Here is a 25,814-nt window from a genome sequence, read left to right on the forward strand (position 1 = left end):
GCTGCTGCTAAAAAAAAAAAAAAAAAAAACAAAGACTAGTGATTAAGAAATACTTTCTTGGCCTATTCAAAAGGGTGGTTGAAGCATGGTGCCAAAGTACCACCATCAACATCTGCATCTTTTACTACAATTTATTATCTGCTCACTCAAGTTGGACCCTACAATCAAACATAATGCTTCATACATAGAAACTCATGATGTGGATATTATTTCCTCCATTTTACAGAAGAGGAGACTGAATCTCTGAGAATTTGGGTAAATCATCCAAGATCACACAGCTACTAAGTAGCATCCCAGTTTCTCTAAAGAATGAAGACAGTTAATTGAATATGTCGATATATACCCACAGCACCCACCAGCTGCCAAAATGTTACTAGTTGAGGCAAAGTTATTTAACTGCTATTCAAAAGCAGAGACATTACTTTGCCAACAAAGGTCTGTCTAGTCAAGGCTATGGTTTTTCCTGTGGTCATGTATGGATGTGAGAGTTGGACTGTGAAGAAGGCTGAGTGCCAAAGAATTGATGCTTTTGAACTGTGGTGTTGGAGAAGACTCTTGAGAGTCCCTTGGACTGCAAGGAGATCCAACCAGTCCATTCTGAAGGAGATCAGCCCTGGGATTTCTTTGGAAGGAATGATGCTAAAGCTGAAACTCCAGTACTTTGGCCACCTCATGTGAAGAGTTGACTCATTGGAAAAGACTCTGATGCTGGGAGGTATTGGGGGCAGGAGGAGAAGGGGACGACAGAGGATGAGATGGCTGGATGGCATCACTGACTCGATGGAGGTGAGTCTGAGTGAACTCCGGGAGTTGGTGATGGACAGGGAGGCCTGGCGTGCTGCAATTCATGGGGTCGCAGAGTCAGACGTGACTGAGCGACTGAACTGAACTAAACTGATTACAATTCTTTGTCTATATTATGCTGAGAACTATTCATCACCTTTGTTGTATAACTAGAAATGGTGTTGCATGATGAAGTATTAATAAGCTATTTATCATCCCTTTAATATCTTCTGTTTGATCTGGTAGGCAAAATTGATTTTTTTTCACTTCTACCTATTAAAAAAAAATTACTCAAAACTGGTTCCACTAGATAATTTTATGATCCCAACACTAGAGGTAAAGAGCTTCTCTATAATTTGCAAAATTCATCATGGTGGTTCACTACAGAAATCAGATGTCAGCATTGGGTCCAGCCTGGTCTCTATTCTTTTCTCTTTAGAGAACTACACTTGTTGATTGGTCATAGTGAGATATGTCTTACATTCTGAATGAACTGTGCTGTGTTGCATTAATCATTACATAGCTACAGGGAATGAAAATAACCAATTTCCTTAATTAAAGGGTTCTGGTAAGACAAGAAATGCTCTATTCATCACTTTTCATTTGTCTTGGCTAATAGTAATAGCAAAAAATAATACCTTGAATTTAGACAGTTAGTTTCTTTCAAGAAGTTCAAAGCTCTAGTATGTCTAGTATATCATGAGAATAGACAGATGAGTACTAGTGAACTTGGCAAGGAGAAAGAGATGTTATTTATGCCAAATTAAAGCAGTAAAATGAGACCATAATTTATTTGATGAATGTATTATCTTTCTTAAGATGAATGCAGTGTGGTGTAAGAAAGAAAAAACAGAAATTAGATGCAGGCTATTGTGTGTAAATCTTGGCTCTGTTATTGAGTAACTGGGGACTCACACTTAAGCAAAATTTTAACCTTGCTAAACTCAAGGTTCTCACCTAATAGAGAAATAGTGAATATTTATCTTGTATGATTACTGTGAAGATAAAATAAGAGTTAAGTATGGCCATATATATGAAAGTGAAAGTATTAGTTGCTCAGTCCTGTCCAATTCTTTGCGACCCCATGGACTATAGCCCACCAGGGTCCTCTGTCCATGGGGTTTTTCAGGCAAGAATACCGGAGTGGATTGCCATTCCCCGACCCAGCAATCAAACTTGGGTCTGTTTCTTTACTGTCTGAGCCACCAGGGAAGCTATCTATCTATCTATATATGTATTCTATATATAATATCTATATATGTATTATATATATGTATTATAATACATATGTATTATACTATGTATTATATTACACATGTACTATAATACATATATATGTATTATATATAATACACATATATAATAATATATATAATACATATGATATGTTATATTATATATCATATGTATTATATATGTAATTATATGTATACATATGTATACATAATACACATATTATTATATGTACTATATGTATGTATATATTATATTATATATGTTATATATAATATATACATACATATAATTACATATATAATACATATATGTGTTATATATAATATATGTAATATATTATATATATATATGTAATATATATGTGTGTATATATGTAATATATTATAATATATAATAATATATATTATATTATATATGTCATATATAATATACATGTAATATGTATGTAAAAACATGTAATATATCACATGTAATATATGTGTAAAATATATATGTAAAAACATGTAATGTATTACATGTAATACATGTAATATATATGTAAAAACATGTAATATATAATATATAAATGTAATATATTATAATATATATTATATATGTTATATATAATATATACATACATATAATTACATATATAATACACATATATGTTATATATAATATATGTAATATATGTAATATATGTGTATATATATAATATATGTAATATATATAACATATATGTTATATATAATATATGTATTATATGTGTAATTATATGTATTATATTATATAATATACATGCACATTATATTATACATGATATAATATATATGTAATATATACATAATATATTAACATTATATATATATTAATGCTGCTGCTGCTAAGTCACTTCAGTCGTGTCCGACTCTGTGCGACCCTATAGACGGCAGCCCACCAGGCTCCCCTGTCCCTGGGATTCTCCAGGCAAGAACACCAGAGTGGGTTGCCATTTGCTTCTCCAATGCATGAAAGTGAAAAGTGAAAGTGAAGTCGCTCAGTCGTGTCTGACTCTTCGCGACCCCATGGACTGCAGCCTACCAGACTCCTCCATCCGTGGGATTTTCCAGGCAAGAGTACTGGAGTGGGGTGCCATCGCCTTCTCCGATATATATTAATATATAATATAAAAAATATATATCATATGATTGCTATGAAAATACAATAAAAGTAAAGCATGGCACCTTATAAAACATGAAGTCTTACAGCACAAATATTAAATTACTGTTTTCTCATGACGTTAGTAGGAAAAAGTTTCAGCAAGCTCCCTTGCACACGCACACATCATCCTCTACCATCTATGTTTAACTTTTTACTCTCCAGTCCCTTTCCTGATACGTAGCATCCACTACAATGCTCATCAATGGTTTGCTGAATTGGGGTGGATTAAGTCAGATTTGGTTTATGTTCTTTAAAAATTCATATAAACAATAGATATGGTAATCTGATGCCCCATGTCTTTAAATTCTGGGATTTCAGATTTGTAACGTATAAGAACAGAGGAAGTAGTCCTAAACTGATTCAAGAATAAGAATTTGGGAGTTAAGAATTATTTAGGAAATCAACAGAAACCATGCTTTTAAATGCAGTAAAGTGAGAATTTTTTCAATGTTCCTCATATATAATTTATTATTCAAGAAAGGCTTAGGATATCTCTAAATAAATAGTAGTTGGTATTTATATTTCTAGTCCCAAATGAGTCCATGGACTGTTAAAAGTAACTATTGCATCTTTGGAAAAATAGTTTTGCAGTAGGATTTCAACAAGGGATAATAATCACCGCATGTTTACATCATTTTGCCTTTGAAAGGGCTCTCATCTCTTATCTAATTGATCCTCATAGTAGTACCCCATTTTACAGATAAGGAAACAGAGTCACAGACTATGTGACTAGATCCTAAGTGACAAGGTTAGGATTAAAAATCAGTTCTTAATTGTTTGAAAAAATTCAATCACTCTAGGAATAAGACATACCATGAAAGGATACTCAACTCTAAGAATTAGAGGGGAATAAATGAATGAGGAACTGACTTAGCTGACTTTATCAACAAAAAACGAGTGGCTTTACCACCACTGCCAACAAAAACTGAACAGCACAGTCAGCTCTTTGAAGCTGATCTACTCGGTGCCTGAGAGAAAGTCCATATGTACAGTTTGCTGGTTGTGGCTGGTGGTGAGGGCGGGTTGGGTCTTTTGTTAGGTTCTTTTTTTTTTTTGTATTGTGGTTTTGAATTTTTTCTTATAATTGAATAAACAATAATTTGACTAACTCACCAAATGAACTAGGTATTTTGCCTTCAAAAGACATAACCTAAAAATACAAAAGGAGAGAATAGAATAAGGAATAATGGAGTTAAGAAGAAAGTGCAATGAGAGAAACTTAAAAATGGACAGCTCAAAGGAAACAATACAGGAAAATGAGTATACGTGCTAAACTGAATTGTGTGCTCCTAGAAAGCTGAAGAAAAGACAATTTCTAAAATATTTAATCCTTTTTACATTTTTTACTTAATTGTTTTTTTATCTTTTCCTGCGAAACAACACGATAAAATGGAAGATAAATTTTAAATAATTACCCAGGATCCTAATTTAAAATTTATGCTTTATTTTATATTTAAAGCCTTCCCAAACTACTTTTGGACACATTTCAAGTACTCTTTCCAAGTCCTTGAAGAAGGGAGTCACTGCGTTCTGATTTATCTTTCTGTAAGTGCAGGTTTCCGTGCAGTGGGCTTGTTTAGCATGAAATTTGGGGTGGCAAATCTCTTCTGGGCTTCCTACTGGCTTCATGTATATTCCTCTCTGTAAAGTCACAGAAAGAGCTGGACTGGGAGAAGTGACTCTCTCTTCCAAAGAAGTACTTATAAAAGTATGCATACGAGAGGGACTGTTATTCAAGACTTATCAACAACCTTCTTACAAAAGATGTAAACTTACCTAAAGCAAAAGCTCATCGAGAGCTTCTGTTAGATAGAGTACCAAGTGCAGTATATAATTTTAATTTTCATCTAACCTTACAACAACCCTGTGAGTAGGTATTAGTATGCCTGTTTGACAGTGGAGGAAATTGAAACTGAAGGAAATTAAGTAACTAACCCATGATCAGAGAGCACACAAGTGTTGGAATTAGGATGTAAGCCTAAATCTGCCAAGCTCCAAAGCCTTTTTGGATGTGGTGACTGCTGTGGAAGCCATGAGCACAAAGTCATGTTGCTCTTATCTGAAGGCAGGCCATCAGAGCTCAAGTCCAACAGTTGCTGGATGCAGGTTTTCACTGGAATTGGACTTGATCCTAGGAGAGAGCTTAGTAAATCCTGAAGAATGGCAGCTTGGCACATACTTCAGACTAGTCATCTACTTTGCTAATCACTTTTCCAGCATCACTTCAAGCCACTGGGTTCTCTAGTCTATTTATACCCTCAGTTTTTATGTTGAGAAGCTAAACCTAAATATGCTGCATCATCTTGCAGCAAGAAGAACATGATCCTGGGAGTAGCTTAGATACCCCTGCACCCCAGTTTCCCAGCTCTGCCATGCACTACCTCTGTAGATGGCAATAAAAATAACAACTAGGTGAAAGGCACTGCGCCAGGGTTTTACTTACACTATTTCATTTAATCTTCAGCTATTCTATGATGTATTTATAGTCTCCTCAGATAACAGACTAGGAAAGTGAGATCCAGGAGCTTCCAGAGTTCGAATTCAGGCTCTACCACTCACTATCTACATGATCCTGTGCAAGCTACTTAACCTTTTAAAGCCTCAGTTTATCATCTATACAAAACTCATAGAATGACTGTAAAAATACAGTATAAACTTGGCATACAAGGCTACTTGTCTTATTCAGTTTGATATCTCTTCCCAACATCTAACAGAGCACTTTGAAACAGCAGAAATTCAGTTATGGTTTAATCTAGTATTGATACATAGACTGGCTGACACACAGGTGAAATTTTGCTGAAAGAGTGATATGAAAAAAACATTTGTGGATTAAATCCTTAGGAAGCAGGAGAGCTGGTCGGGCCTTTTGAAGGAGGACCCATGGGGACCATGGATCTCATCTTCTCTGTGTTCAGCCTTCTTATCTTGGACATGAATTTTAACTTAGGATGTTGGAGATAGGAGAAAGAAGTAGAAGATCCCTTCCCCTAGGACCACATCTCCACCATTAGCTAAAGTGTAAATTTCCTCCTTGGTTTGGCTCCAGAATGTTTTCTCCACTTCCTTTAATACCTAATAAATCATCCTCTCCAGACCAATGACTTCCTATGCCTCAAAATACCTTCTGCCTTTCAGACCTCTGTTATTCTATCCTACTTAACTGAAACACACTTTCTACCATCTCTTCTGATCAACCGTTTAGATTCTCTTAGAGCCCAAATGGCATTTCTTTTAAGGATCTTCCTGCATTTTAACGGAGTTAACTGGACTAACCAGGCTCACTCAGCCTGGCATTACAGTGACTACCCAACCCACAACGCCCCCACCCAGTCATACAGATGCATGCTCCCACAGACACATACCCAGGGAAGTAACTTTGTCTTACTCCTCTCTGTACCCACAACAACTACTACTGAGTTTGGCCCAGGATAATTTTTATATACGTGGATGAAATAACATGAGATGCAATCAGAACCCCTTGTCCGTAACCTCTGCAGTGGACCATAAATCAGGATGTGTGTTCCCTGAAGGACTGCCTTTATGTTCTCCATCCCCTTCAACCTCTGCCTTAAATATTAACACATTCAACATGGCTGAGAATTCCTCTCCATTATAATGGAAACTGGCTTGGGTTAGAATTGTTTCAATAGTGAAAATAGGAAGATTATTGATGAATCATCCCCCTTAGACACAATATGATCAAGCTTAGGACACACCCAGGGACAGAGGAGCCTGGTGGGCTGCCGTCTATGGGGTCGCACAGAGTCGGACATGACTGAAGCGACTTAGCAGCAGCAGGACACACTGAAAGGGAACTCTATACTTATCCACACCTAAGAGAGAGACTGTCCACTGGGTCTCCATCCATTATCTCTTTCTATGATTCTTGGGTCTGGTTTCATGAGAAGTGTTGCAGGGATGTTTTATACTGACATTAAGGTAGAATATGGTCAGAACATGCCATAGTAACTAAAAGGCAAGCAGTGAGGTGGCAGCATCAGGTCCTGAAACCATAGCTGGAAACATAAACTGGTCTAACAGGCAAAGAAGGCTTCACTGGGGGAACATGGTGGGGGGAAAGTGAGATGGGAGTTGTCCACGCCTCTATGGAGAAGCCCCTCCCTAAACCCCTATATTCTTCTTCCCTCTGACCTTAGCCTCAGCTTGTCACTCAAGCAGCAAAGAAGGCTGGTTAGAGAGAAGCTTGCACTCAAGGCAGATGCTGCAAGTCATGAGTATTTACATGACACCAGAGGGGATTGTGGCCTTCACATGTATAAGGGAAGAGGAACTATGGGAAAAGAAAGACATGGAGGGGATACTGACATTTGGAAAAGGAGATGTTGAAAGTCAGAGGGATTACAGGAAGGAGGAAGACTGAACAGTGTCAGGAAGGACAAAGTACCTCTAAGGCATGCAAAGGGCAAGCCAATCCTGGGACTCTCCAGAGGAAGCATGGTTGGCCTGGGCAGGCAGCTCCATACTTCTCTACAGCACTGGGACTGATTTTCTACCTAGGGCTTGGAGTGGTTTGGATTTATCACTGGAACTTTGCACAAAGCTGCATAAATCTATCTGGAGTATATGTGTATGCTTCAGACAGTAGAAGCAGCAAAGGCAGGCACTGGAATAAGAAGGAAACAGTCTTATCTCCCTCGCCCTGATCCTTCATTGGCTATATCCTTGCCTACAGTGGCCATGATGGCTACATTAGCTACCTTCCTGGTGGGCTCCTCTGGGGAGTAGAGTCATCCTCACCACTCCAGTGGATTATGGGACTTGAGGAGACAATTTTCTTTTTTAAGAATTGAGTTTCCTCCAATATAAAATGATAAACCTGGACCAACTAAGTTCAAAAGACCTATATGAAGCTTCAGTTCTACCTGTAATTCTTTTTTTTTAAGTTAATTAATTTATTTTCATTGGAGGATAATTACTTAACAATACTGTGATGGTTTTTGCCATACATCAATATGAACTGGCCATAGGTATACATGTGTCCCCTCCATCCTGAATCCCCCCAACTACCTCCCTTCCCCTCTCTATCCCTTTGGGTTGTCACAGAGCACTGGCTTTGGGTGCCCTGCTTCATGCCTTGAACTCACATTGGTCATCTATTTTACATATGGTAATGTAATGTTTCAATGCTATCCTCTCAAAACATCCCGCCCTCTTCTTCTCCCACCGAGTCCAAAAGTGTGTTCTTTACATCCAAGTCTCCTTTGCTGCCTTGTATGTATGATCGTCTGTACCATCTTTCTAGATTCCATATATATGAGTTTTCCTGACAGAGTCCACCACTCCCTTTTTCTGTCTTTTCTGCTTTAGATTCATAGATTGCCAGAGATAGAAACTATTCTTTTCCTTACAGCAGATATAAGGTGAAACAATATGCCAAGACTGGAGATGAGGAGGGAGAGAGAAACACTCCTAATCAAGATGCTGCTACTGCTGAGTCACTTCAGTCATGTCCGACTCTGTGTGACCTCATAGACGGCAGCCCACCAGGCTCCGCCATCCCTGGGATTCTCCAGGCAGGAACACTGGAGTGGGTTGCCATTTCCTTCTCCAATGCATGAAAGTGAAAAGTGAAAGTGAAGTCGCTCAGTCGTGTCCGACACCCTGCGACCCCATGGAGTGGGTTGCCATTGCCTTCTCCACAATCAAGATGAATCAGCTGCAAAATTTATTGGGCCCCATGCAAAATAAAAATGTAGGATCCGTTGTTCAATAATTAAGAATTTCAAGATGGCAATGACAGAGCACTAAGCCAAACCCAGGGCTCTTCTGAGTATAGGGCCCCACGAAACTGCACAGGTCAGTGCCCAGGAAGCAGCCTAGATCCTAATGTCATGATCTCTCCTCTATGGTACGCTGACTGCTTTCTGCCTTCCCCATCCCCAGTCTCTATGAGATTATAAGTAATAGAGAAAAAATGTCATTTCAAGTTTGAAAGACTATGACTGCATTCTTGAGGGGATGCTATTCAATCCCTGAAAAGAAAGCAAAGGAAGAAAAAGAGTTGAAGAATATCTCCTCTATTTTTCACCCTCTCCAAAGCTCTCTTCACTTCTAAGACACTGCCCTGTGAGCAGAAAACAAGGCTAGAATCTGGAATTCAATGGGAGTGAGAAAAATCATAAATTGGGCTTTCTGAGTAAAAGCCAGTATGTTACAAGAGGTGAATGGCAGGGACTACACCTCACCTTAAGGAACAGCTTTGGACAGTCTTTATTTCTCAATGCTGACAGGGTTACTAAGACCAACCATCCACATACAACAAGACAAAGTTAAGTGAGGTTGACACATAGTCCTGCTCTTAGGGTCACCACAGCACTGATAGACACAAATGAGCTGCTGCATTGAAAAGGCCAGGGTATGAGAGGTTGGTTGATATGATGCTTTATTGCTGTTGTTCAGTCAGTAAGGTGTGTCTGACTCTTTGCAACCCCATGGACTGCAGGATGCCAGGCTTCCCTGTCCTTCACTATCTCCCAGAGGCTGCTCAAACTCATGTCCATTGAGTCAGTGATGCCATCCAACCATCTCATCCTCTGTCACTTCCTTCTCCTCCTGCCTTCAGTCTTTCTCATAATCAGGGTTTTTTCCAATGAGTCAGCTCTTTGCCTCAGGTAGCCAAAGTACTGGAGCTTCAGCTTCAGCATCAATGAATATTCAGGGTTGAACAATGAATATTGTTAAATGAATATTAAACATTTCACTTGGGTTAAACAATGAATATTTGATATCCTTGCTGTCCAAAATCTTTACAGAAAGACTTCTCTCCAGAATCTTCTCTAGCACCACAGTTCAAAAGCATCGATTCTTTGGCACTCAGCCTTCTTTATGATCCAACTCTCACACCCAAACATGACCACTGGAAAAACTATAGTTTTGACCATATGGACATTTGTAGGCTATGATGCTTGGTGTGCACCAAAGGTCTGACAAAGGTAAAGCTAAAGGCACCACATGCTGACTATCTATCAACAGAAGTATAAAGGGCAGGGTGAGAAAGGTAAAAATATATCCTATGCTGTGCTGGGGGTGGAGTGCAGGAAAAAGGGTGTTCTCTGTTTTAAGCCTTTCACTGTAACTAGAAACGAGTAACAAAGAGGAGGAGAGTTGTAAGTCAGGATGGTGAAGGATCTCAGAACAGCACCACTGAAGGACTGGTTGAAGAAGAAAGGAGCTCTTCACCTGAAGAAGAGAGTCAAGGAAGTCTTTGTGTGGGAGCTTCATTCAGCATAGTCAGTGCGGCTTCAGAAATCAAAAGACGGGGTGGATGGAGGACAGGAAGACGGGAGGAGCCCTTGTTACTGGAAATGAAGGCGATGAGCACCTGAGAATGAATGCTCTGCAAATAGAAGTTCCACTGGGTGGGACCTCGGGTTCTCGTCCAAGTCTATGAACTCCTGGGAATCAAACACATAAAAAGATAGTAGGTGTCCTGAGTCTTGAGGTGATGTATTTCACAACCAAAATCAACACATTTAAAATATTTCATAACTTCCAGGATGGTAAGGGAATGGGGAACACCGGCATCTACAAAGAGTTAAGCGGAACATGGGTTGGGTTGGACACTTTACAAATACCTTCCGGAGTGAAGAGATGCCTCAGACACTGCTGCAGGCACTTAATAGGTACTGGCTAGGACTAGGGCCAGGACAGAGCTCGGGTGTAATACCGAGTAAGTCATCCTAAGGTTACCTAAAGCTGGCCTGGAATGAGAGAGCAGTGGCTGTTCTCCAAAGACATTTTCTTTGACCAGTCTTGAGCACAGATTAACATCAGTAGCATCTTTTGACTATGATAAGATAGAAAGAAAAAGAAATCTTTTTTTTTTTTTTAAACGCAAAGCTTGGGTCCTATTGCCTTTTATAATCATAATGTTTTTGTCAAGCCAGTCTGATGCCCTGTTTGTTTTCCTTGGATTACTCCACCCTGCCATGGGAAAATTAACTCTTTGGCACATCCACAGGTACACAATCCTATAGACATCCGCCCCCGACCACATCCTCAGGAGCCCCACTGAGGCTACCAGGTTACAGGAAGGGCTTAAAGTCCAATTAGAGTCTAATGAGCTGTGCTAATTGAGATTATTCTTGCAAACTGGCTAAAATTCTAATGAGTTGGCCTTAAATGGAACCTTCAGTCAATGTTTACTCTGGCTCTGCCCCAGCAAATTTGTAAGACAAATGCAATATCTCTGTCCTTGCCAGCCTCAGTGAAAGTGAGGGATAACATTACTGGACGCCAGAAAGTCATAAGCATTAATCATCATTTTAGGCTGCTGAAAATGCTGTCAGCTACTGATATAAAAACTGATATCAAACACAATGGATGTTTTCTAGGAAAGAAGCACCCAGCATGTGCTAGATACTGAGTTAGGGGTATCCAGAAGTCAGGGCAAATACAAATGGTTACTTACACTTGCCTGATATGATCAAATTTCCAAATATGACAGCTGTGTTTTGGGGAGGTGGGGGAGATAACAGGGGAGAAGCTGTTTAACTTTTCCTCCTATCAGGTAGAGCTGTTTAACTTTTCCTCCTATCAGGCACCAAAATCTTTACAGCAAGAACTGGGATCCATTCACTCCAGATCATTAGCTACAGTAACACCTACAGGGAATTTTTTTTAATGGAGGGCTTCAAGAAGACAATGAAAAGATTATACAAAGCTGATGGGAGTGAGCAGTGTATACAGATTACAAACTAGATGACTTGGTTATGAATATATGCATATACATTTTTATCTGGTAGTAGCCCCCAATGAGGCAGTGGAGAAAATATGAGCATCACTGAATCATGGCCTTTGGAGTCACAGACAAGGAATGAGTTAAGTATCTGCTTCCTTACCCCTCAGCCTAGAGGAGATACACAATATCAAACTTCCTAAGAGGATTCCTTCAAAGGCTCTCTCATTTGGATTGAAATCCGTGGGATAAAGACAACTCTCTCCAATGAAATCCATCACTCTCCTGGACATTCAGCTTCCACAATTTATATAGCTTAGAAAGGGACTTGGCTAACATCAACAGAACCAGATCTATAGTTGCTCAGATGGTACAGCAGAGATACCTGGTACCTTGCTTTAGGAAAGGTACCTATTATGTTTTTCTTCTCCTTTGGGATTTTTGCTAAAATTACAAGGGAACTGGAAGAATCACATTTAACATCCTGTTGTAATAATTAAGTCCCCCTTATTAGTCAGAGTTCTTGGTTGCAACTATAAGAACCTCCATCGAATTTAAGCAGAAAAGATATTTACTGAAATAGTACACAGAACCTCTGAAGAAAGCCTGGGATCCAGTTTGGAGTCTACCTGCCAGGAGCAACATATTCGTACTCCAGTAAAGGTATCTTAGCTGTGAATAGACACCATGGCTTGCACCACCACCCATAGGACCCAGACACAAATAATCAGCAACTGCTGATCCCCAAAACAGATGCCACATCATCACTTGCACTAAAAAAGAAAAAAGATGGAGTTCTTACCACAGCTGATTCTCAGATTGCTCCAAATAAAATTAAATCTCACATGATTAGCTCTGGCTAACAGAGTTTGTAGTCATATGCGTATGTCCTGAAAATGCTGGCTTCTTCCTTGAGGAAGCAAAATTTATAAAGATATTCCCCTAGTATGAGAATGGTATTCAAAGTTGCTGAGCATTATAAACGGGGCAAACACCCTTTCATACATCTTAACAAATGAGACACTTAGGGCCAGAAATTTTAGAAGTGGGGTCAGATTTCACCTCAAACATTTTTCTTGAGGCAGACTTTCCAGGATGGATCCTCCTTTATCATGGCTAAAATAGCTTTAACATCTCAGTCTGTCCTTGAAATGGACTTTATTTTCAGTTACTTATTTTCTTACAGACTGGTTCCAAATAGGAAAAGGAGTACGTCAAGGCTGTATACTGTCACCCTGCTTATTTAACTTATATGCAGAGGACATCATGAGAAACACTGGACTGGAAGAAACACAAGCTGGAATCAAGATTGCCAGGAGAAATATCAATAACCTCAGATATGCAGATGACACCACCCTTATAGCAGAAAGTGAAGAGGAATTAAAAAGCCTCTTGATGAAAGTGAAAGTGGAGAGTGAAAAGTTGGCTTAAAGCTCAACATTCAGAAAACGAAGATCGTGGCATCTGGTCCCATCACTTCATGGGAAATAGATGGGGAAACAGTGGAAACAGTGTCAGACTTTATTTTGGGGGGCTCCAAAATCACTGCAGATGGTGATTGCAGCCATGAAATTAAAAGACGCTTACTCCTTGGAAGGAAAGTTATGACCAACCTAGATAGCATATTCAAAAGCAGAGACATCACTTTGCCAACAAAGGTCCGTCTAGTCAAGGCTATGGTTTTTCCTGTGGTCATGTATGGATGTGAGAGTTGGACTGTGAAGAAGGCTGAATGCTGAAGAATTGATGCCTTTGAACTGTGGTGTTGGAGAAGACTCTTGAGAGTCCCTTGGACTGCAAGGAGATCCAACCAGTCCATTCTGAAGGAGATCAGCCCTGGGATTTCTTTGGAAGGAATGATGCTAAAGCTGAAACTCCAGTACTTTGGCCACCTCATGCGAAGAGTTGATTCATTGGAAAAGACTCTGATGCTGGGAGGGATTGGGGGCAGGAGGAGAAGGGGACGACAGAGGATGAGATGGCTGGATGGCATCACTGACTCGATGGACATGAGTCTGAGTGAACTCCGGGAGTTGGTGATGGACAGGGAGGCCTGGTGTGCTGCGATTCATGGGGTCGCAAAGAGTCGGACACGACTGAGCGACTGAACCAAACTGAACTGATTTTCTTACAGTTATTATATTAAGAACTAACCTAGCATTCAGAAATTATATCTGAACTTTTATTTAGCTTTGTATTCATCAAAAACAAAGATCATTTTGTCTATATACCAATAATTATTATAATTATTAAATTGGAGTAAATGCAGTGAGAGATAACACAATTTAAAAGCTACAGGAGTTTAGAGATGGGAAATTATCTAACTGAAGAAAGAACAGAAGGCTTCAAATAGAAGTATTATCTGTGCTGACTACGAAAGACAAGTAGAATTTCAACAGGAGAATAAGGTTAAGGGCATTCCAAGTAGAGGGAAAAGTGTGAACCAAAGAAGCAGCAGCTGATGGTGGGTAAAGATGCCCAAGGGAAGGAAAGACTGCAAATATAAATCAAGGACCTTGAATAGCATGCTAGTAAGTTCAGCCCCCATTCATTAAACACCAGGAAGTCCTGACTGAACTACCATGTTCGGTCAGCAGACTAAACTATCAGATCTGGACTTCAAAAAGACAAATCAGCATGTTAAGTGCCCTGTGGGCAAAATAAGAATAGAGAGGACTATAGATCAGATCTGCAATAAATCTCACCAGTTTCACCAGGACCAATTTTCTTTAAAAAAAAAAAAACAATTTATCTGTGCCAGGTCCTAGCTGTGGCACACAGGATCTTCAGTCTTTGTTGTGGCATATGAAATCTTTAGTTATAGCATGTGAACTCTTAGTTATGGCATGTAGGATCTATTTGCCTGACCAGGGATCAAACCCAGGGCTCCTGCATGGGGAGTCTTAGCCACTGGACTACCAGAGAAACCCTCCAATTTTCTACAAAATACTCTCTTCATATAGAAACAATATCCAAAATCAGAATAGGACTTTTTTTTTTTTAGATAAGAAAACTGCTTTCAGCTAACTTTGGAAAGTCTAAATCATTTAGATATATTTTGATGCAGGAACTAGGCCAGACATTTTAAGTTGCCATCACTGTAAATTCCTGGGACATGAAATTATCAAATATTACTGCTATAAAGATGTTTTAGAAACTACCTTGTCCAATTCCTTCAGATGAACGGTGGGAAAAACAAGATCCGGAAAGAAGCCACTTGGGCTTGTGCCATAGAATAAGACATAGTGCATCAATAACAGGACCGATGAGTGAATGAAGAATGAATTCTCCCGTTCTCATCATTCCAAAGATGGGGACAAATGTTCTTTTTCATACAGGGCCAGACAATACAGTGTAGCCCAATGTCAAATTCCAGATTCTCCACTTACTCCCCAGGTAAGCACATTGCCATTTATGCCTCTATTTTCTTTTCCCTAAAAGGAGCAGGGGAGATAATAAGAATTCCTTCTTCACAGGGTTCTTGTGAGTACTGAACTAGCTAATTTACATAAAGTTCTTATAACAGTGTGTCTAATACAGAGTAAGTCCTCCATAAATGTTAGCCATATTAATATTTAGTGTAGACCCATCACTACAATTCAGGTGATGGATCTTAAGACGTATGTTGACGAACTGCCATATATCTGGAGAAGCTAGGCCCAGACATTGAAGAATCTATAAAACATCTCAGGCAAAGAACAGTAGAGGGAATTGAGGTATGGAAAGAGAAATATGGAGGAGGGAACCTGACACCTGTCTTCAAAAGCTGAACTTGTATCATAGCAGAAGAGGGCACAGATTTTTTTTCCCTATTGTCACTTGAGGAGGAAGAATTAAGAACAATGGAAAAGAGTGAAGCAAATTTCTATTTATAGAAATAATTTCAGGAGGAAAGCCCTTCCAAAGTAGGAATAGTTACTTTAACCAATAGGAGGTCTTCTATCAATACACATGGCCAAGGCCTGAAAGCCTGGCAGAATGGCATCCAAATATCAAATGGTCTGGTTTGGGATGCCAGTCTGCCCTACACTATGTCTCAGTCTCAGAAATAAGTTTAAAACGTTGAGTGTTACCATTTTATGGAACAAACAAAATAGGAAGATAATTAAGTAATAGAACTGTAAATAGTTTACAAAGTAATTTCATCTTCAGTGTTGCATTGAAACCACATCCTGCAGCGAGTGTTAAGTCTTTTTCCCATTTTGTTAGAGGAATATGTGACCTGGAGAGGTGAAGTGATATACCAGAAGTCACACAGTGAGTGTCTTCTAACTACAGTTGCAGAGGTCCTTCTCTTGCTGCACTATGCATGGCCTTGCACAGGCCAGACAATGGAATCAGGTAATATGGCCGTAAGCTCACAAAAAAATTACCCATAAGAATTCTAGGATCTTCTAGGTTGGAAGGCTTCTGCAGCACTATGGAATTTTGACAGAAAAACAATCACCTTTATAAAACTGTATCTTAAAAAAAGTAGAGGCTTCCCTGGGGGTCCAGTAGACAAGAATCTACCTGCCAATGCAAGAGACATGAGCTTGATTCCTGATTAGGGAAGATCCCACATGACACGGAGCAACTAAGCCTGTGTATCCCAACTATTGAGCCTGTGTTCTAGAGCCTGGCAGCCGTAACTATTGAGCCCACGTACTGAAGCCCACATGACCTAGATCCTGTACTCTGCAATGAAAGAAGCCACCACAATAAGAAGCCCACACACTGCAACTGGAGAGTAACCCCATTCACCACAACTAGAGAAAAAAGCCTGTGCAGCAACAGAGACCCAGCACAACCAAAAACAAATAAAACAGGGTAAAACAAAAATGGAAATCTACTTTGTATGCAAAGCAATCATTCAGAACAAAACCTACTGATGGAATTCTTAACTTAAATATTCAATTATGAAGTTTTAAGCAAGCTAGGGCATTGCTGACTGTCTTTTCAGTAACAGATTAATTTCTATATATTACATAACAAACTAAATTGGCTCTCCACTTCCCAGGACATAAAAAATTTCAGTTTGCTTGGATTTCAAATATCACTCACACAAAGAAATTCCGCTGACAGCTCATGAATAAAGAAATAGCATTACCAAGTTCTTTCAGCTTATAGTATACTTTTCCATCAATCATAGCATTTAAATTTACAACAATACTGTGCAGTACATATTATTATCATGCATAACATGTATTCTTAACTTCATGGCCAAAGACCCAAAAAGTTGCCTTGTGCAAGGTCACCCAGATAAAGAGGCCAAAATCATGGCACTAAGCCCTGCTGACTCCAAGTTTAATGTTTCTCTCACCACAGCAGAGCTATGGCGACAGCGATATGAGCTATCCTGACCAACCTCGTTAGATACCTGAAACTACTCAACCCCCAGCGGAAGTCGGGTCAGGGTCCCAGGTCTCTCTCAGTCCTTTGGCCTGGTTCCTGTAGCATTCACCTCACTGGGTTCTGCTGCCCTACCCAGGGGAACAAGATTGGTTTTCTTGTCCAATATTGGTTTTCTCAACATTAGATGGAATGGCAGGGTACTGCAAAAAAGAAAAATGAACTGCCATATGCAAAGAGAAATACAATTCATAGTATTGAGGAAATGAGGTTGAGAGGATGCCTGACAAGGCCCAAAGGGGACTCTTATCTTGGGCAATTCCCAGGGTCCACAGTCTGGCCACTCCCCTCCTGGGTTCATAAATTCCTCCTGTCAAAGCCATGAACATGACTGGACCCAGAACACTGACTCATTCTAACAATGCTCACAGAGACATTCATCAAATTTGCTGCCAAATCTGCTAATTCACAATGAGGAAACTCACCATCAAGTGGATGGATGCTCATGTCAGCCTGACCAGCCGTGGACAGGCTACATGGAGAGCCAAGAGACCAGCAGGCTCTTCAGTGGGCCTAACCCTGATAAGAGTCAGAGAAGTAACCTGATCTAAATGCAAATGCTTATTGTTATCAGCAGGATAATATTATGATGCTTCCAATTCACCACTGGGTGGACTTATCATGGAGAAAGAGAAACTGAGGACTGCTGAGATGGGCACCAGCCATCTCTGCGATCTTTCAGACACGTTCATCCTTTATCAATTATTTTTCAACAAATACATCCTGGATTGCATTTCTGAATGTCAACTCTGGTTGTAGCCAGCATTAATTCTGGCCTGTGAGTCATTTGGATTCTTTAAAGAGATTTCACGTAATTCAATGCTAATACTTTTTGATGTTGATTTCTGAGCCTAATTCTCAGAGGGCAAGCTGAGTCCCTTCTTTCCAAGTTTGTGGTGAGAGCACACCCATCACTGTCACGCCATGTCGGGGCACTCTGACTCATCCATTCTGCTTCTGCAAATATAAACCTCTGAATTGTCCACTTTAAAAGGAAGAATTTTATGCTATGTGAAATATATCTCAATAAAGCTCTTTAAAAATAGAAAAAATATTTTAAAATTCTTATTAAAAAAATCAATACAATTACCATAAAGGAAAACTAGAAACCACATATACACATAAAACATACATTTTTTAAAAATCTCCTCTAATCTCACTGATCTAGACATAACCACTCTTGACATTTTGGTGAACATTCTGCCAATTCTCTGTATGCATACATGTTAATAAAACAACATTTTGAAAGTTATTTTTTACTCAATATATTAACAGCATCTTTACTTGTTCGCAAATACAATTCTACAACATCATTTAAATGACTGCCTGGTATTTCATCCTATGAGATCAAGGCTGGATATTTAGGCTATTTTCAAATTCTTGCTTTTACAACCAGTACTATAATGAAAATCTTTATTTTTATAAAAAAATTGAATTAAAAAAAATATTTTAAAGACATTTTGCTTTAGGGTAATTTCAGGTTTACAGAAAAGTCACAAATGCAGTACATAGAGTTTCCGTACATCCACACCCAGTTTTTCCTAATGTTGACATATTACCATGTTATATTTATTACAACTAAGAAACAAACTTTGACATATTATTATTAACTAAACTCCATACTTTATTCAGATTTTATTAGTTATTGTACCAATGTCCTTTTTCTGTTCCAGGATCCAATCCAACATACCTCAATGCATTTAGTATAGCTGAACTTTCATGTACATATTTATTGCTGGAAGTAGAATAAACTTCTAGAAGTGCTGGGTTCTAGGGCACACACATTTTTTTATGTGTGTCACTGAACTGCCTACCAGAAGTGTTGTACCAATACACATTCCCTAAGCAACATGTTTGGAGAAGGCAATGGCACCCCACTCCAGTACTCTTGCCTGGAAAATCCCATGGATGGAGGAGCCTGGTAGGCTGCAGTCCATGGGGTCGCTAAGAGTCGGACATGACTGAGCGACTTCCCTTTCACTTTTCACTTGCATGCATTAGGGAAGGAAATGGAAACCCACTCCAGTGTTCTTGCCTGGAGAATCCCAGGGACGGGGGAGCCTGGTGGGCTCCTGTCTATGGTATCGCACAGAGTCGGACACGACTGAAACGACTTAGCAGCAGCAGCAACGTGTTAAAGTGCCCATATATATGGTGATAGCAGCTTTGAACATCATTATGATGATGTCACATCAAAGTATAATAAAAACAACCCAATTAGAGTCAAGGGCCCCAGCTCTGTTGATTTGAATCTGTCCAGAAAAGTCTGAGCATACATGCAAATTGGTGAGTTGCATGTCCTCCAAGGAATCCTTTAAATCTTACTTAATATCTATTTAAGGTTTGAGTAGATATCAAGAAGTGGTGAGCCTGGCAAGTGCTCCAAGGAGTTCTTAATGTTGCCAAGAAAGCAACTGTCTTCAGTACATCTCCATAGATACTTAGCTGGGAGAATGTACCATATCAGCTTTCAAACATACTTTTAAATTTTTTCTTTATTGAATTATAGTTGACTTACAATATTGTGCCAATCTCTGCTATAGAGCAATGTGACTCAGTTAAACACATATCATATATACATTCCTTCTTCATATTCTTTTCCATTATGACTTATCACAGGATATTGAATGTAGCTCTCTGTGCTATACATTAAGACCTTGCTGTTTATCCATTCTAAATGTAATAGTTTGCATCTACCAACACCAGACTCCTAGTCCATCCCTCTTCCTTCCTGCCTCCCCCTTTCTGTGCTCTACATCTCTGAGTCTGTCAAACATACTTATAAACCAAAACCCTCATTCAAAAACACACCTTGCATTTCCTGAAAAAGTATTTACCTTACTATGAGCAATGCCTGCTGAAACTACTCCATTATATTTCAATGAATAAACTTGCAGGCACCAAACTTGGTTGTTTAGTGTGATAGTAAATAGCTGCATGTGGCTACTGAGAACTTGAAGTATATCCAGTCTGAATTGGAGGGTGCCAGTGTAAAATAAACACCAGGTTTTGAAAAATAAGTCCAAAGGTTAATGTACAATATTTCATTAATAATTTTATCAGTTCAGTTCAGTTGCTCAGTCGTGTCTGACTCTTAGATACACCATGGACTGCAGGCTTCCCTGTCCATCACCAACTCCTGGAGCTTACTCAAACTCATGTCCATTGAGTCAGTGATGCCATCCAACCATCTCATCCTCTGTCGTCCCCTTCTCCTCCTGCCTTAAATCTTTCCCAGCATCAGGGTCTTTTCAAATGGGTCAGTTCTTTGCATCAGGTGGCCAAAGTATTGGAGTTTCAGCTTTAGCATCAGTCATTCCAATGGAATATGCAGGACTGATTTCCTTTAGGATGGACTGGTTGGATCCCCTTGCTGTCCAAGGGACTCTCAAGAGTCTTCTCCAACACCACAGTTCAAAAGCATCAATACTTCTGCGCTCAGCTTTCTTTATAGTCCAACTCTCACATCCGTACATGACTACTAGGGAAACCATAGCTTTGACTAGACAGACCTTTGTTGGCAAAGTAATGTCTCTGCTTTTTAATATGCTCTCTAGGTTGGTCATAGCCTTTCTTCCAAGGAGCAAGCGTCTTTTAATTTCATGGCTGCAATCACCATCTCCAGTGATTTGGGAGCCCCAAAAAATAAAGTCTGTCACTGTTTCCACTGTTGCCCCGTCTATTTGCCATGAAGTAATGGGACCAGATGCCATGATCTTAGTTTTCTGAATGTTGAGTTTTTACTTATTCACTCTCCTCTTTCACTTTCATCAAGAGGCTCTTTAGTTCTTCACTTTCTGTCATAATGGTGGTGTCATCTGCATATCTGAGGTTATTGATATTTCTCCCGGCAATCTTGATTATAGCTTGTGCTTCATCCAGCCTGGCATTTTGCATGATGTACTCTGCGTATAAGTTAAATAATCAGAGTGACAATATGCAGCCTTGATGTACTCCTTTCCCGATTTGGAACCAGTCTGTTGTTCTAAGTCTGGTTCTAACTGTTGCTTCCTGACCTGCATACAGATTTCTCAGGAGGCAAGTCAGGTGGTCTGGTATTCCCATCTCTTGAAGAATTTTCCATAGTTTGTTATGATCCACACAGTTAAAGGCTTTGGCATAGTCAATAGAGCAGAAATAGATGTTTTTTTGGAACTCTCTTGCTTTCTCGATGATCCGATGGATGTTGGCAATTTGATCTCTGGTTCCTCTGCCTTTTCTAAAACCCGCTTGAACATCCAGAAGTTCACAGTTCACGTACATTGAAGCCTGGCTTGGAGAATTTTGAGCATTATTTTGCTAGCATATGAGATGAGTGCAATTGTGTGGTAGTTTGACCATTCTTTGGCATTGCCTTTCTTTGGGATTAGAATGAAAACTGACCTTTTCCAGTCCTGTGGCCACTGCTGAGTTTTCCAAATTTGCTGGCATATTGAGTGCAGCACTTTCACAGCATCATTTTTTAGGATTTGAAACAGTTCAACTGGAATTCCATCACCTCCACCAGCTTTGTTCAAAGTGATGTTTCTTAAGACCCACTTGACTTCACATTCCAGGATGTCTGGCTCTAGGTGAGTGATCACACCATTGTGGTTATCTGGGTCATGAAGATCTTTTTTGTACCGTTCTTCTGTGTATTCTTGCCACCTCTTCTTAATATCTTATGCTTCTGTTAGATCCATACCATTTCTGTCCTTTATTGTGCTCATCTTTGCATGAAATGTTCCCTTGGTATCTCTAATTTTCTTAAAGAAATCTCTAGTCTTTCCCATTCTATTGTTTTCCTCTATTTCTTTGCATTGATCACTGAGGAAGCCTTTATTTCTTATTTTTTCTCATTTCTTATTTTATATTAAAGTTCACTTCAGTTCAGTATTATATGTCAAAATAATATTTTAATATAACAGATTAAATTATTAAAATTAAAGTTAACGGCTTTCTTCATGTGGTTAGAAGAAATTTTTTAAAATTATTAGACAACTCATACTTCTATTGGGCAACCGTACAGTAAACTAATTTTATGACCTGCTAATGAGTTGCAGGGCTTCCCAGGTGGCTCAGTGGTAAAGAATCCACCTGCCAATGCAGGAGACACAGGTTCAGTTCCTGGCTCAGGAAAATCCCCCGGAGAAAAAAATAAGAACCCACTCCAGTATCCTTGCCTGGGAAATTCCACGGACAGTGGAGCCTGGAGGGCTACAGTCCATGGGCTTCACAAAAAAGTCGGGCTTGACTTAGCAACTAAACAGTAACAACAGTAGGTTGTAACCCACAGTCTAAAAACACTGCCCTAGTGGGCTCTGGGTTCCTGACCAGGAAATATGCCACCATCTACACCCAGCCCATCTATCTGAGAGCTACCTGCCCAGGGATTGAGCCAGGATTCTCCATGAAAAACTTCACTTCTCCATGAAAAACAGCTTTTAGTCTTCACCATAAGAATGGATGGCCTGTGTTCAGGTATCTATTCCATAGACCATGATGTAAAACAGCTTAGAACTCAACAAACATTTCTGGAAAAAAAAATCAGATGTCATCAATATATTTTGAAGGGCTTTCAAAAAACTGATACCTAAGAATATATGTTTTAGCAATTGAGAGTTCCTCACACAACCACTGTTAAACTGTTTTGCTGTTATTTTTTACAACTTCACACCATTTTGCATTCTACACTGAGATTATCATACAAATAATCAGTAGAGGTTAAAACAGCTCACTAACTGGCTAAAGGGAAGATGTATTATCTATGGGATATGTTGACTTTAAGATCTAAGTGAAGTGAAAGTGAAGTCGCTCAGTCATGTCCAACTCTTTGTGACCTCATGGACTGTAGCCTACCAGGCTCCTCCATCCATGGGATTTTCCAGACAAGAGTACTGGAGTGGAGTGCCATCTCCTTCTCTAGGGGATCTTTCCGACCCAGGGATCAAACCCGGGTCTCCTGCATTGCAGACAGATGCTTTACCCTCTGAGCCATCAGGGAAGTCCTAAGATCTAAAGCAGAATGTTATTTATTCTGATTTTTAACTATATATCATTTAGTCTCTAGAAATTTGCATATTCTCATAAGTTCTATTTTACAATGCACTAACTATATGTTATAGTTTAAAATACAGCAGAAAATAAACTTTATTAATAATGATATACTGAACACTGGAAATCTGCTAAGAGAATACATATCAGGTGGTCTTACTACACACACAAAAATGGTAACTATATTTAATAATTAACTTAGCCATAGGAATGATTTCACTATGTATATCAGATCATGTTGTATACCTTAAACACGTATAATTTTTATTTTTTCATATTTTACAAATATACCTTATATAAACACTGCAACATCAGTAATATAAAATGCTTTGTCATTTTATTTTTATAACCTCTTTTATAAACTAAAAAGGAATACATGTTATACAGAGACATTGAAATGAAGTGTACAGTATTTCTTCAATTACTCTTACCTGAAGAGACTGTCAGATTCTCCCTGGCTTAAAATCTACTTCTATGTCTCCGAAATGAAAAGAAACTAATTATTCAGCGTCTATTTAGATCTAATTACTAGAGTCCTTTATGTTTTACAATAAGCACCGTCAGTATCCTCAAGTGGTTAACCTGCTGAGCATAAACATATTAACTTTATCAATGTGCTCATTAACCTTATTAATAAGCTTGTTAACCACTCTCTCTTATAGAAAATGTATGCCATTGACTAAACGCTTCTCTCTTTATTATTAAAGCTTTGCTTAATTATGTAGGTAACACGGGCTCATATAAGTACATAAACAGTCTAGACTACGTAGTGTGATGATCAGGTATTACACATGGAGAGGGACACTGCCCCAGTACAGTAATGACACACTTCAGCAGATGCAATCAGACCTCTCCTGGTTACAAGGTCTTGGAGAAACTAGGTACCATTTGTTTCTTAAATAAGAATAAAACGGAATTGTTTATACATGTTATGTAAGTCTCTTGTTAAATGTTTCCTAAATTTTATCATTTCTGTCATTTCTTCATGTAATATAATGTTTTCTATTCCCATTTCTAATTCATTAATACTCATAAATAGAACTAGCCCTTTATAAGTTAAACTATTTTGCAGAAGGCATATATGTAGACATCCCCTGTGGTAACAGCATGGCTCAGATTTCACCATAAGTTGAGGCCTTCTGTGGACTCTGCGTGTGAGGAGGGGACAGGGAAAAGGGAAGTAATGAGTTAACAGTCAGTGCAGGGGGTACAAATATGGAGGAATAAAGCAAGAGAAGCAGCCTATAGACCCAGATCACAACAGAGGTTGCCCCCTGTGCTCAGGCATGGGAATGGGCGGGGGGGCGGGGGGGGGGGGGCGGTACACAAGAGGAGAATAGTCAAGCTGAAAAAATGGAAATGGAAGTGAAGATTGTGGGGCAAGGGTCATGGGAGAGAGAAGATTCCACATTGGCCTCATGAGGCTACAGGAAGCCATCAAAACCCCCACTTCTATGTGCATGCATCACATCAGACCATGCTTCCCAAGCCTTATAAACTGAAGAGGGAGCTGCAAGGCCTCAAGCCACTGCAGGAAGGGGTGAGCTTGGGGCTTGGGACCAGGTCTCTGTTATCTCTGTGGTATATGAAATCGGGTGGCCACAGGAGGTGACCCTGACCTCACTCATGAGTCACCCAACTCTTTCAGGTCACAACACACTTGTGAACATGCCTTTCTGTCTGTCTGGGCTGTGGTTTGCCTTCACTTGATATAGATGGAGAGAAACTGAAGTGGAGGGCAAAAGCAGACTTGTATGCTTCAGAAACTTCTACATCATCTACAACAAATAACTGCTTAAGTATACCAAAGAGGAAGTCAACCAGCAAATCCACAGGCCTTTCAAGAAACAGACCTGAGAGATTCCTGGAACGTTGAGTGTCCCAAGCCAGAACACAGATAGGAAAAGCCTATCTGTTCACAGGTAGGAGGGGGAAAGAAAGAAAGTAAAGTAAAAGCTCATACACTCTTGGCTTCCGCGTGCTATCATTAATCATTTTCCTAGGAATGGAGGATAGTTTCCTCATTGTAAGAGGAAAAGAGAAACAGATTCCTTTGACAAATATGTTACCCAGATGTTCACCAGACCCCAATATCTTTTCCCGCAACTTGATTTAGAAAAGTGAAAGCTAGGATGACAATTGAGGGGAAGTAGTTCCCAAAGAACTTATCAGATTGTGGCTTCACTCCACTTCTGCAAGGGGAAAGGGATTACATGAAGTCCTGAGAGCTTTCAAGAGTAGTATCCAGTCATCTTCTGACAGAAGCCATGGAAGCATTTGGCGGACTAGCTCTTTTCTGGATCCGCCATGAGTTAAATCGCCTCATAAAATGGAGGGAGGCTTGTATGAAACCTGTTGCCTGCAGGAGTGGCTCCAACCTGGAATGCCTTGACACATCCCAGCCTCGCCTGGCTTCCCATTGCATCATGTATTCCTGAGGAGTTCACTGTCATAAGGAAGAACTAAGTCACGTACTTGGTGGAAATAGAAGCTC

At 39.5% G+C, this 25,814-nt stretch overlaps 1 long non-coding RNA gene across 12 annotated transcripts in view; it reads right to left on the reverse strand.

Annotated features, from left to right (window-relative positions):
* LOC147367752 (uncharacterized) overlaps window positions 1-25,814 on the reverse strand; it is a 604,096-nt gene that overhangs the window by 269,557 nt on the left and 308,725 nt on the right. Inside the window, exon 5 of one of the 12 annotated variants that reach the window (XR_015132073.1) lies at window positions 9,504-10,613. The exons of the other annotated variants lie outside the window; for them this stretch is intronic. This is a non-coding gene — a long non-coding RNA (uncharacterized LOC147367752). Of the gene's footprint in view, window positions 1-9,503; window positions 10,614-25,814 lie in introns of those variants that run through there. 12 annotated transcript variants of the gene reach the window in all.

This window comes from Bos grunniens, chromosome 8 (assembly GCF_055505025.1).
Source record: "Bos grunniens cultivar Pamir isolate PY7600 chromosome 8, Bosgru_T2T1.0, whole genome shotgun sequence".
NCBI classification, from domain to species: domain Eukaryota; kingdom Metazoa; phylum Chordata; class Mammalia; order Artiodactyla; family Bovidae; genus Bos; species Bos grunniens.